Raw genomic sequence first — 14,675 nt, 5'->3', positions numbered from 1 at the left:
CTGTCTCAGGGGGGAAAGTGCTGCATCCATACATTTCGTAAATGTACGGGGTGCCAGTGACAGGCCGAATGGTAGTACTGTGTACTGGTATGACTGTCCCTCGAAAGCGAATCTCAGAAAAGGCCTGTGATGAGGCGCTATCGGAATGTGAAAGTAAGCGTCTTTCAGATCCACTGATAGAAACCAATCCCCTGGGCGAACTTGCGTGAGGATATGTTTGGTTGTTAACATTCTGAACGAGCGAATCATTAAAGCTTTGTTCAGATGTCTGAGATCCAGAATGGGGCGGAGACCGCCATCCTTTTTCGGGACGAGAAAATAGCGGCTGTAAAAACCTGCCTCGCTCATAGAGGGAGGGACTGTCTCTATAGCGCCTTTCTCTTTCAGTTTGAGCATCTCGGTGCGTAGAACATGTGAAACATCTTCTCTCACTTTCGTCTCGACCACTGCTGTGAAGCGGGGCGGTCTGCGAGCGAATTGAAGCGAGTAACCGTGTTTTATTATGTTCAAAACCCATTTCGGCATGTCGGGGATATTTTCCCAAGCTTTCGCTCGCACAGATATGGGCTGAATGCTGGCTGGGGGCGTGTCGCAGTGACGTATGGCTCCCGCCAGCGAATCGCCTTGTGCTAATGTCGAGCTTACAGCTCTCAGCGGCGCGGGCGCGCGCTGAGCAGCTTTGTTGAATGCCGAGTGCAGGGGTGTGTGTGAGATTACAGGCACGCTCGCCGTAATGCTCACAGAGCGAGATGGGGAAATGTTTAACACTGTATGGGTAGTGCTTATGGGTGGGGGTGCATAAACTGTGGTAGGCACGCGCGCCACTTTCATAAAACTTCCCGCTCGCGGCGGGAGGTTTTTGGTCATATAAACAGTGTTTGTGAGTTGGGGTGCATGCATAACAGCGGGCACACGCGCCACTCTTATAAAACTTCCCGCTTTTACTGGGGAAGTGTTTATAACTGTGGGAACAGTTATGTGTAGTGGTGCATACGTGACAGTTGGCACACAATCTACATTTATGGGGCGTCCAGCTTGAGCTGGGAAAACATTTGGCACTGCGTTGACAGTTTTGATATGTGGGAATGCGCACTTTGGTGTGGACACGTGACCCTTTAATGACACAGGCAGAAAATAGCTCTTTATGTGATTTCTGTGTGTCGCCGTAAAAACGGCGTTTGTTTGCAGGTGGGCGAGCTGTGTTGCTGGCACATTGGCCAGCAACACATTGACAGGCGTTTGTTTGCAGGTGGGCGAGCTGTGTTGCTGGCACATTGGCTGCTGTATAGACATTTCCAGCCGCCTGTAAGGGGACTGGGTAATGCTTTAAACGTTTTGGAGAGAACGGTCCGGCTCTTGCGAGACACGCGCTCCCCCTTTTTCTCCCTGTAGCTTGGAGGACTTACAGAGGACTCTGGGTTCAGCACAATCTTGGGCCGAGGTCCCCGTCGCTCGGGCGGTTGCTTCCTGTTGGCAGAGCGCGAGCGGCGTCGAAAATCTGTTTCAGGTCTGGGCTGAGAGACGGGAGGCGCCGTCTTAGCTCGCTGCTGCTGAGGCGGCCTTTGGCGGCTCTGCGATGAGCTAGCTCGTTTGGGCAGGAAGTGACGCATAGCCTGCGAGTCCTTACGGGCTTCGGTGAAGCGCTCGGCGAACTCCTTCACCGCTGGTCCAAACAGGCCGCTTTGTGAGATAGGCGCGTCGAGAAATGTCGCCTTATCTGCATCCTTCATCTCTGTTAGCGTCAGCCACAGATGGCGCTCAAGGACAGTCAGGTTAGCCATAGCACGGCCGATGGATTGGGCGGTGGCTTTTGTAGCTCGCAGCGCTATGTCAGTGGCGCTGCGTAGGTCCTTAAATGCCTCAGGATCGGGTCCAGACTCGTCCATACTGCGGAGAAGTTTAGCTTGAAACACCTGGAGGACAGCCATCGAGTGAAGCGCTGATGCAGCTTGGCCGGCGGCGGCGTATGCGCGACCGGCGAAAGCTGAAGTAGACCGGCAAGGCTTCGAGGGATGAGAAGCTTTAGCTTTCCATCCAGCGTTGGAGGGTGGACACAGATGATTGGCCACAGCCTCCTCGAGGGGCGGAGCCCCCTCATAGCCTCTTTCTTTCGCGCCGTCCACAGAGGAGAGCGACAAAGAAAAAGAAGGCTTCAGGCGAGCGGAGTGCGGGGCTTTCCACGACTTCGTGAGTTCATCGTGAACCTCCGGGAAGAAGGGGGAGGGTCTTTGTCGAGGGGCCTGTCGGCGCCCCTGCAGGAACCACTCGTCCAGTCGGCTGCGGGCGGGTTCTTCCGGGGAAGACCAATCGAGCCCAAGGTCTTCCACGGCCTTAGACAGGATGCGGACGATCTCAGAATCCATGCTGGAGCCCGCGCTCGTGCCCGCTAATGTCGATGGCGCGGGGTCGAACGACGAACCCGGCCACTCGTCGGATGCAGCATCACACGAAAAACTGTCATCCTTATCATCGTCATCCCCTGACGCGCCAAACGAGACGAGCCCCATCGCTCCGCTGGAGGGGTGCTGGTCCGCCTGTGTGAACTGGACTGGCGGCGGGGAGTCATCAGGTGGTGGTGAAGCACGCGGGGATTGGCCCGGCATGACATCACTGCAAACCGCGTGCTCCGGCGGCCTCTGTGAGCGGCGCTTTTTCTTGCGCGGCTCGACCAGAGGAGATGGCAGCACAGAAGAGGTGGGCTCTTTCGCGGTGAAAACGGCGAAGCGAGCGCGCAGCTCGGTGAGGCCCAGGGCGTCACACTCGGGACATCCGCCTCGAGTAAGGGCAGCCTCTGCGTGGTCCGGTCCCAGGCAGCGGGCACAGATGATGTGATGATCCCCGTCCTGAAGAGGGCCTCGACACGAGGCGCAGGAAGGCATTTGAAACAACGCCTTGTAAAATTTGCTCTTTTAGAAAGTGTCGCGGGGGCGAACACTGAAAGCTTTGTAAAAGGATATTCAGATGATGCGCGCCGGATGGCTTAGCAGAAGGGCGATCTAAGGCGGCTGAAGGCGCCGGCGTCCTTGAAGCAGTCCTGCTGTAGGCTTGTCGACGGCGGCGGCGAAGAGACTCCAATAAATCCGGAGGATCCAGCGAAGAGAAGGTTCTTTGCTGAAGGAGATTAAATCTAAAGAACTCAGATGACGGGGCGCTCAATATATAGCCCTTGGCCACACCCATCTTGGCGGGCTCTGACGCGCGTTGGCGCGAAGCACGCTCATTGGAAGCGGGTTCAGAGTCGCCCCGTCATAGGTTCGTGCAGTTGCTGCAGCACAGCCAATGACCGAGCTCCCTCGCTCATTGCTGTATGCTGTGCAGCTGCAATGCGTTTTACATAAAGACTTCAATATTTCTCGAGAAAAGGAGTTTTCCCATAGCGTAAGCTACTTACGCAATAAGAGGAACCTCTCGAAAGGGAACAAACCAATGTACAAGAGTCTGATGAGAAAGTTATATGTGACAAAAACACATGAGCGCAAGGTATGATTTATTTTTTTGTTGTAATTTAGGGTATTTAAGCCAAACCTCCTCAGCCTTTAGGAGAGAAGGGGTCAGTGAGTCAAGCTGAAGTTGTGTTTGTGCTGTTGAAAGCAAATTTACTTTGTAAAGTAGAAAAAGTGTGCGCTGAGTAAAGCGTTTGTAACTATTCTCTTTTTATTAATTTTTTTGTGTATGCCTACTTCTACTTTTTTAAGTAGTTTTTAAATCTTTCATTTCACATTTACTTAAGTATGTTTTGTTTGAAGTTTTGTAATTCGCTACATTTGAAATAATATCCGTTACTGAGTACGTACACACACACACGTGAAGCCCTGGCAAGTATGGGAATACTTTAGAAAAAATGGAATTTACAGTATAATGCAGATGTCACGGAAAACACGCAAACTGGTAGAATGCATTCATCCATACAGAACTTCATTCTGTATGGATGAATAAATCGAAAGTAAAGCTGTACAATAAATCAAATCGTGACATGATCTGTGAATATTAAAGCACAAAAGACTTCTATGTAAATACATCATCCAGTTGTTCTGCGTGTCTCTGTGTGAATGAGCTGTGCTGTTTCGTCTACTTACTACATACTCAAGTACGCAACGCGCTCATGCTGTTTTCAGCATAGATAATGTATGATTGTATAATGATTTTATAATGTATTTCTATGGTTTTCAGCATATCACAAGCAATACGAGGACATGAATGCATGAACGTTTCCAGAGCTGCTCTGAGAGAATTTTAATTGAGAAAACCCATTGTCAAATACACTGAAACAGTGTATTTTTTTTTTTTTAAGGATGCAGACATTGATAGTGCTACTGAATCAATCACCGCATACATTTCTTTCTGTATTGATTCTGTTATACCCCAGAAAACAGTTAAACGGTATCCTAATAACAAACCCTATATCACAAGGGGCATTAAAGAATGTATTAACAGGAAGAAACTAGCTTTCAGAACTGGGAATAAAGCAGAAGTCCGAGCTGCACAAAAAGACCTTAATCTACAAATGAGAGCAGCTCGGCAACGGTACAAGGAGCGGGCAGAAAAACAGCTGTCAGACTCAAACACAAAGACACTTTGGGACTCGATCAGAAAAATGACTAATATGGACATTAAAAAGAAGCCCCTGTTTGCTCACAATGAAAGTGCAAAGGCAAATGAATTGAATACTTTTTATATGCGTTTTAATTCAGATAATAGTAGGGAATGTGCTGCAGTTCTAGAGAATGTATTTTGTAATGTTGATTTGGATAGAATTGTAATTGAACCACATACTGTCACTAAGGTGTTTAAAAATATGCAGACAACTAAAGCAACAGGCCCTGACAACCTGTCTGCTTTTCTTTTAAAAACTTTTGCAGAAGAACTGTCACCAGCCTGGCATAAATTATTTCAGCTTTCTATAGACACATGTACAGTACCACAGCTATGGAAAAAATCTATCATCATTCCAGTACCCAAAAAGGTATGCCCCCAGGAGAATAATGACTATCGGCCAGTGGCCATTACTTCCAATGTTTTTAAATCTCTAGAGAGGCTTATGATAGAGAAACTCCACACAGATGTGGAAAATTTTTTAGATAAATACCAATTTGCTTATACAAAAAAACGTAGTACAAGTGATGCTTTATCGACAATAACGCACCTAACCTTGAAGCACCTTGAAAGTCCTGTTGCATATGCTAGACTGCTTTTTGTTGATTTTAGTTCTGCTTTTAATTCAATCCAGCCAGACATCCTTCTTAGGAAATTAATTCAGTTAAAAATAAATCCTTTTTTAATCAGATGGTATCATTCCTTTTTGTCGAACAGGCCACAGCAGGTGAAGTTTAACTCTTCTCTGTCTGATCTAGCGGTGTGCAGCACTGGCGCCCCCCAAGGGTGTGTTAGCTCACCTCTCCTGTTTACATTGTATACTAATGACTGTGTCAACTATGAGCCAAACCAATATATAGTCAAATTCTCTGATGATACTGTCCTTCTTAGTTTGCTCAATAAAGAAAGCAACATGAATATCCACCAAGTTGCTGTGGACAAGTTTGTCAACTGGTGTGACTCACATCAACTTCAGATTAACACACAAAAAACTGTGGAAATGTTGGTGGACCCCAAAACAGTTGGAGATCAGAGCCCTGTGGTCATTCATGGTCATGATATCAGGCAGGTGACATCTTTTAATTACTTAGGGGTGTCTATTGATAATGACCTGAGTTGGCGCACACATGTTATAAATGTTTGTGCCAGAACTCATCAGCGCCTCTATTTTTTGCGTAGACTTAGAGTGTTTGGGGTCTGTAAAAATATTATGTTAATCTTTTATAGAGCAACAATAGAGTCCATTCTTCGATATGGTATCACCAGTTGGTTTGGAAATTTGACAGTCAAATCAAAAACTCAGATTTCTAATTTGGTCAAGACGGCAGGCAAAATTATGGGTACATCGCCACCCCTCAACCCACAGGAGCTTTTTGACCAGACAACAATTAGGCAGGCTAAAAACATTATATCTGATAATACTCATGCGTTGTTTACAGAGTTTGAGTTACTGAACTCAGGAAAGAGGTACAGGGTTCCTCTGTGCAAACATAATAGGTATAAGCGCTCATTTGTTCCTCTCTCAATTAAGCTTATAAATGATCAGCGATGAACATGTGACTATGAATTTATTAATATATTTTTATATCCGTGATTAATTTATGTATGATCATGTTAGGATATTAATTTTGTATAAGTAGTTTTTAGAAAAAGGTGATTTGTAATTTGCATAGCTCTTCGGGTAGCTTGAATATCCTATGTACTTTTTTGTTTTTTAATTTGTTTTTAATTCTGTATAGCCGTATACTGTATATCTGTGATTGAATGTTATGCATGGACATGATATGATATCACTTTTGCATGAGCAGAATTTAGGAATTAGGTGATTTGCTATTTTGCACAGTTCTCTGAGTAGCTTTAATGTTGTATGTCTTTTTTTTGTTTTCAACTGTTTTAACCCTATACCTGTGCTTTGTCTTCGTTGAAATCTTCATGTAGCAATCTCTTTATCCAAAACTAATTTCTCCTTGGGGAGACAAATAAAGATACTTTGACTTGACTTTGACAGGACTTCACAACCCGTCAAAAAAAGTTTGGTTTAACTAGAAGAAATTATGACAGAAATATATGAATTACTATTGTAGGCCTACAGTAGAATGTACTTCTCATAATAATATTTACAACAATAATGATAATACAATTTATTTATACATTATTTAAGGAATATATATTGTTTGTCCATGGTTTAATTGAGTAAATCTGCTTTACAGCACTTTGCCAAAAAATAAAAGGACAAATCGTTGGTTAAACTTTTATTTGATTACCACCGTTTTTGATAATATATTTGTATTAAATCATAAAAAGAAAAAAATTCATGTAACTAAATTATTTTTAAACATTTTGATAAGTTATTAATGATAAAAACTTAATGATAAAAACTTAATGATAAAAACAAGTTATTAATCTAATTCATAATCAATTATTGAAATTAGTTGATTAGACATGCTTTATTGAACAAATGTTTCCAAGTTCCCTTTCGTCGTCACTCCGAGTTCCGTCGGATGACGACGAATGGGGTTTCGCTTAGAAAGCCAATCGACTTCGAGTACTACAAAACGAGCCAATGGCAAAGAAATGCCATGGGTCTGCGGAATTTGCATAGCGTAACTCCGCCTCACCTCGTGGGTATTTAAGGAGCACGCTGGCAGCAAATAGGCATGTTTTCGCTTCGGAGCCAAGGTGATCCTTCGTTCCACAAGCCATTCCTGTATTGTCAGTTCTGCAAGACGAGCGAGATTCTCTGGTGTTGGTGTGACGGCGATCTCTGGCGAGCGCGCACTTCCTGCTTATCTGTCTGTGGTTTGACAGTGAGTGTGTTTCTCCCCGGGCGCTTCAACACAGTCAGAGTTTCTTTTCTCTCACAAAAGAGCTTGCACGTGGCACGTCTTTTTAAAGATGCCTCGCCCGTGCACTTCTGGTTGCGGTAGACTCGTTGCCGACTCTGATGGGCACGAGCGTTGCATAGTGTGTTTGGGCATTGATCCCGCTAGAGCAGCGCTCGTGGATGACTCATGTTCTCTCTGCGGGAACATGACCATCGCAACATTACGATCAAGACTCAGTGATCTCGCAAGAGTGAGAGCCCCCTCATCCACACCCCGATCTACTGACTCCAGAGGTGGGTAGTAACGAAGTACATTTACTTCGTTACATTTACTTGAGTATTTTTTTGGAAATTTTTTACTTTTAAGAGTAGATTTAACTGTGGGTACTTTTACTTTTACTCGAGTACATTTCTAATGAAAAAACTGTACTTTTACTTCGTTACGTTGGGCGACGTTCCTCTCGTTACTTTATTTTAATGCAATATGTTGTTAAAAGCGTAGTTTATTCTAAGCGCGCGCTCTCTCTTTTTTCTGGGCATGAGCGATGCTCAATTCACAAATGAATCACTCTTTTGAGTCGATTCTGTTCAAAGACTTCATCAAACAAGTTGGGCAGATCTGTCTAAATCGGTTCGCGAATCAGTTTGAATGATCTGTTCAGTTTCCTGCACGCACTGAATCGTCTCGGAGTCGTAACAGGAAGATTTAAGAACATCAAGAGCGTTGTATGAAGTGGCGGTCCACAGTCTACAGTACAGTCTAGAAAGTAAATCTGCAAATGCATCATATTTTTTGCCAGCGATGAAGATCTTTATTAGTTGAACATCGTCGTATGTTACTTCGTAGCTGTCTGGGAATGAATTCACACGACGATACATTCGATTTCATTTCATTCAGGTAATACATTTTACAACCAAACAGATTATTAGCACTACTACAAAGTATGGCATTACCCTTTTTTCGGACATATACATTACTTTATACATTAAATAAGCTATCATCGTCCAGTTTATGAATGTGTGTACACACACAATGTGTGTATTGCGCAGTGGCGTGCGAACTCGACTTGAAAACGAATGCCTTTGCCTGCCTTATTAGACTCAGTTAACCAGTTTAAAGATGCTTTCATAAATATAGCCTACATTTAAATACATTTTGGAGAACAGACAGAAGAAGATCCGTGTATTTGATCGTTGTTTGTGTTGGGCATGACATGACTGCGAGCACATGTGAAGAGTTTTAACTCTTTCTAATCTGTGTCAATTTATTTATTTATTTGATCAGGGACAATGCACAAAAAACATTAATCTAAGAAAGAAGAGATGTCATGTGCCAGGTTATAGCAAAAATGCTAATTTCCGCCTGCAGTCCCTGGACAGGTTGATGATATACTTACAAATGGTTCCCATCCCTTTATGAATGCAAAACTCCATAGAGTCACTTTATTCCGACATTGTCTAATAATCCAAATGTAGTTGTATAAGTTACTATACTATTATACAAACCAAAGGACAGGCAATGGTTTTCGGGCTATAATATACAGAATACAGAAATAATGTTTGTCTCTTCTGTTTTTGTTGCAAAGATAGCTTATCTAATTATGATGATAATAGTCATTTAAATGAAAAAATATCTAAATAATATCATGATATATAGGCTATATATATAGGCCTATGTGATCCAAAGTAACTAGTATCTAACTACTTGAGTAGTTTTTTCATTGGATACTTTTTTACTCTTACTCAAGTAACTTTTGAGATTATTACTTTTACTTTTACTTTGAGTAAATATTTCTATAAGTACTTGTACTTTTACTTGAGTACAGTTTTTGGATACTCTACCCACCTCTGACTGACTCTAGAAATAGAGCTAGTACTTCGGCTGGTGGCCAGGGTGATCTGAGGGTGACGGTTTGGAACCAAGCGCCGACTATCAGTCCGTGCCCAGCCGCACCCTCTCCAGTGTTGCAACCCGTGAGTGTTCAGGGGATTCCTGTGGGACCATCTTCGGGTGCCCCGCGGGTTTCCTTTGGCGCTCCAGAGGAGGACGCGATGTCTATCGCGGCATCACAAGGTGGGTCTGAGTCGTCTGGAAGTGAGGACTCATCACAGCTGCCACCTTCGGGTGTGAATACAGTTGTGCCAGAGTCTGATCCAGAGATGACGGCCATGCTGTCTCGAGCCGCCGCGAGCATCGGGTTAGAGTGGACCCCTCCGCCCTGCCCCGAGCGCTCGCGGCTGGATGACTGGTATTTGGGTCAGGCTGCGGACCCCCGTCCGCGTCAGGCTCCGATACCTTTCTTCCCGGACGTGCATGATGAGATCTCGAAGTCCTGGAAGACCCCCATGTCTTCCCGTGACCGCTCGATGATCTCATCCACCTTTCCTCCCCTCGATGAGGCCGCTGCCCGTGGGTACACTGGGCTCCCCCCGGTTGAACGCTCTGTTGCGATGCAACTGTGTCCTCAGAGCGCTTCTTCTCGTGGTGAGCCTAAGCACCCATCCAAAGCCTGTAGGTACTCGTCTACACTAGTGGCGAAGTCCTACAGAGCTGCGGGACAGGCAGCCACCTCTTTGCATGCCATGGCCATTCTGCAGGTCTACCAGGCCCAGATGCTCAGGGACATGCACGAGGGCAGGACAGACCCAGGGCTCTTCAATGAGCTGCGCGCCGCCACCGACCTTGCTCTCCGAGCGACGAAGGTGACCGCACGCTCCCTGGGTTTGGTGATGTCCACAGCTGTGGTCCAGGAGAGACACCTTTGGCTGAACCTTGCTGATATGAAAGATGCCGAGCGGTCCCGGCTGCTCGACACCCCCATATCGCAAGACGGCCTTTTCGGCGGTGCAGTCGAGGACTTTGCCCAACAGTTCTCGACTGCTCAGAAACAGACTGAGGCGATCAAGCATATTCTGCCCCGACGGCCCGCTGCTGCCTCCACCCAGCCGACCGGGCAGAATACTCAGTCTGTTCGCCGCCGAGGGCGCCCTCCTACGGCTCCCGCCCCTCCCGCCCGGCCCAAGCAGCAGCCTTCACCTGGGCCCGGTCGCGGAGGAAGCCGTAAGAAGGCGCCCCAGCCCTCTCCAGCCCCGCCCCCCGCTAAACGCCGGGCTAAGCGGCGCTCCTGAGACGGGCTGCTCAGGGATGATGTTCACTTCTCAGGAGATGGTAGCAGGACCACTCCTTCCCCCGGTGGAGGGCCGGGGGAGAATCTTTTGTTCTCCACTCCCCGCTGCTCACCCTCGGGTGGGCAGCACCCTAATGTGGTTAAAGAAAGAAGTGATACATTCATCCCTGAGCACACAGAGTTCTCGGACGACACGGTGCGCCGCCCCCGGGCCGTGCACCCCTCGTCCTCCTCTGTCCCAGAGCCGGATGACAGTGCGCGCCGTCCCCGGACCGTGCTGCTCTCATCCTCCTCTGTCGCCAGACCCCTGGCAGAGCAGACCCCTGTGGAACGTTCGTCCTTCCCTGGTCTCCTCTGTCAGGACGAGGTCTATGGCTGTACCCCCACACCGGGCCGCTATGCCGTCCACGTCTGGGTCAGCCATACCGCCTCGCTGCCCCACCGACGGGAAGTCTGTGGTTCGCATGACCCCGCTGGTTCAGTCCTTGGGAGCCTGGCTAGAGCTTCCCAATCTGTCCCGCTGGGTCGCACGAACGATCAGGCTCGGCTACGCGATTCAGTTCACGCGGTCTCCTCCTCAGTTCACGCGGTCTCCTCCCCGCTTCAGGGGAGTCCGCTCCACTTTGGTCGGTGGCAATGCCCCTATCATGAGAGCGGAGGTTGCTACCCTGCTGGCGAAGGGTGCGATCGAGACTGTCCCTCCAGCCGAAATGAAGACCGGCTTCTACAGCCCGTATTTCATTGTCCCGAAGAAAACCGGTGGGTTATGGCCAATCCTGGACCTGCGCGTTCTGAACCGCTCCCTTCACAGGCTGCCGTTCAAGATGCTCACCGCCAAACGCGTTTTCGAATGTGTGCGGCACCAGGATTGGTTTGCAGCGATCGACCTGAAGGACGCCTACTTTCATGTCTCCATCCTCCCTCGACACAGACCGTTCCTCCGGTTTGCTTTCGAGGGGCAGGCATATCAGTACGCAGTTCTCCCATTCGGGCTAGCCCTGTCTCCTCGCGTCTTCACGAAGATCGTCGAGGCAGCCCTTGTTCCCCTCCGGGAACACGGGGTTCGCATTCTGAACTACCTCGACGACTGGCTAATTCTAGCTCACTCTCGAGATCAGCTTTGCGAACACAGGGATTTGGTGCTCCGCCATGTAGCCCGTCTGGGCCTTCGGGTCAACTGGGAGAAGAGCAAACTTTGCCCCGTGCAGAGGATCTCTTTTCTCGGTATGGAGATCGACTCGGTCGCCATGTCCGCGCAGCTTACGAGCGAGCGCGCGCAGTCACTGCTGACTTGCCTGAGACAATTCGAGGGCAAGAGTGCGGTTCCACTGAAACTTTTTCAGAGGCTCCTGGGGCATATGGCATCCGCAGCCGTGGCAACACCGCTCGGATTACTTCATATGAGACCGCTTCAGCTTTGGCTTCGCGACCGAGTCCCGAGGTGGGCATGGCAACACGGCACTCTCCGAGTACCAGTTACTCCGACCTGCCGTCAGACCTTCACCCCGTGGTCGAACCTCAGTTTTCTACGGGCCGGAGTGCCCCTGGAACGAGCTTCCCGGCATATTGTCGTAACGACAGATGCCTCTACCACGGGCTGGGGTGCCATGTGCAATGGACGTGCTGCCGCGGGCTCCTGAACAGGACCCCACCGCCTATGGCATGTCAATTGCCTCGAGTTGCTGGCTGTACAGCTCGCCTTGCGCCGCTTCCGAGCCGTGCTCAGGGGCCAGCATGTACTAGTCCGTTCAGACAATACCGCGACTGTAGCGTACATCAACCGTCAAGGTGGTCTGCGCTCCCGCCGTATGTCGCAACTCGCCCGCCACCTCCTCTTATGGAGTCAGAAGCATCTGAGGTCGCTTCGTGCCATTTATATCCCCGGAGCCCTGAACTGTGCAGCCGACGAGCTCTCACGGCTTCAGCCCCTCCCGGGAGATTGGCGACTCCATCCCCAGTCGGTTCAGCTGATTTGGGACCAGTTCGGGGACGCACAGATAGATCTGTTTGCCTCTCACGACTCGACCCATTGCGCCCTGTATTATTCCCTGACCGAGGGCACGCTCGGCACGGATGCACTGGCGCACAGCTGGCCGCAGGGCCGCAAATATGCGTTTCCCCCAGTGAGCCTTCTTGCGCAATTCCTGCGCAAGGTCAGGGAGGACGAGGAGCAGGTCACTCTGGTCGCGCCGTATTGGCCCACCCGGACCTGGTTCTCCGAACTCATACTCCTCGCGACAGCACCTCCTTAGCCAATTCTTCTGAGGAAGGACCTCCTTTCTCAGGGACGGGGCACCCTATGGCACCCTCGTCCCGATCTTTGGAACCTCCACGTGTGGCTCCTGGACGGGACGAGGTAGGTTTGAGTACCCTACCACCAGCGGTGGTGGCTACCATCACTTCCGCTAGAGCGTCGTCCACGAGACACGTCTATGCGTTGAAGTGGAACCTCTTCGTCAACTGGTGCTCTTCTCACGGAGAAGACCCCCGGAGATGTTCGATCAGTGTTCTGCTTTCCTTTCTTCAAGAAGGGTTGGAGCGATGGCTGTCTCCCTCCACCCTCAAGGTCTATGTCGCCGCTATTGCCGCACATCATGACCCGATAGAAGGTAAGTCTGTGGGGAAGCATGACCTGATCATCAGGTTCCTGAGAGGAGCGAGGAGACTGAATCCTCCTCGCCCTCCTCTCGTACCCTCTTGGGACCTCGCAGTGGTCTTAACTGCCCTGCGCAGCGCTCCCTTTGAGCCTTTGCAGTCAGTCGAGCTTAACTTCCTGTCAATGAAGACAGCGCTTCTGACTGCATTGGCCTCCATCAAGAGGGTAGGGGACCTGCACGCATTCTCCATTGACGAAGCGTGCTTGGAATTCGGGCCGGGCGACTCTCACGTGATCCTGAGACCCCGGCCTGGATATGTGCCCAAGGTTCCTACCACTCCCTTTCGGGACCAGGTGGTGAACCTGCAAGCGCTGCCCCCGGAGGAGGCAGACCCAGCCTTGGCATTGCTCTGTCCAGTACGTGCTCTCCGCATCTATGTAGACAGAACGCAGTGTTTCAGGACCTCAGACCAGCTCTTTGTCTGTTATGGTGGGAAGCTGAAGGGAAAGGCTCTCTCCAAACAAAGGTTGTCTCACTGGATAGTGGACGCCATTGCTTTGGCATACCAACAGCAAGGTCGACCGTGCCCCCTTGGTGTGACTGCCCACTCCACCCGGAGTGTGGCATCCTCTTGGGCTTTAGCGCATGGCGCCTCGCTAACAGACATCTGCAGAGCTGCAGGCTGGGCGACACCTAACACATTCGCCAGATTTTACAATCTCCGAGTGGAGCCAGTCTCCTCCCGTGTACTGTCTTTTTCAAGCTAACACGGGATCCGTTAGGTGTCTTCGCTTGCTCGCCATGCCACTCCTCGGACTGGATACGTGCGATATTCTCCTCAGGTGAGCTTCCCCGAAAGCCCTGAGTTCCTCCAGCACTGCTGACGCTGGCGCCAGTGTCTATTGCCTGCGCGTCGGCTAGGTGCCTTCCGTGTGCATGGTACCTCCTCTGAGCTACCCCCACATGTGTATTTCCACTGTAAGCCTCTCTGAGCATGTGTCTTTCCCTCGGCAAGCCACCTTGCCACCCCTGGGGTTGAAATATTCCACCTGCGGCTGGACACCCCAGTGATTCCCCATATGCATCCCTCGGGTCATATGTTTATTTTCAAGTCCCCCCCTCTGGGTTGGCAGTAATTGCATACTTCCCTAAAAGATCTGGGATATGCTCCCCAGTGTACCTTGGTTTTCCTGTGTTAAATAGGAGTCCTTCGTCCGTGCTAGTCTCACGACAGGGATCTCAGATTTACGCAGGGCACTGGAAGACAGCTGAGAAGGTGGCGTGATTAGACTGGTATCCCCATTCGTCGTCATCCGACGGAACTCGGAGTGACAACGAAAGGGAACGTCTCGGTTACGGATGTAACCCTCGTTCCCTGAGTAGGGAACGGAGACGTTCCGTCTGCCTGCCACTTCCGCTGTACCGCGGGGATCGCCTGAGCTCAGTCTTGGCTCCTCAGCGAAGAAAACATGCCTATTTGCTGCCAGCGTGCTCCTTAAATACCCACGAGGTGAGGCGGAGTTACGCTATGCA

This window comes from Rhinichthys klamathensis, unplaced genomic scaffold (genome assembly GCF_029890125.1).
Source record: "Rhinichthys klamathensis goyatoka isolate OS25496 unplaced genomic scaffold, OSU_Roscu_1.1 h1tg000018l_1, whole genome shotgun sequence".
Classification (NCBI taxonomy): Eukaryota; Metazoa; Chordata; class Actinopteri; order Cypriniformes; family Leuciscidae; genus Rhinichthys; species Rhinichthys klamathensis.
This window is presented reverse-complemented; position numbering follows the sequence as displayed.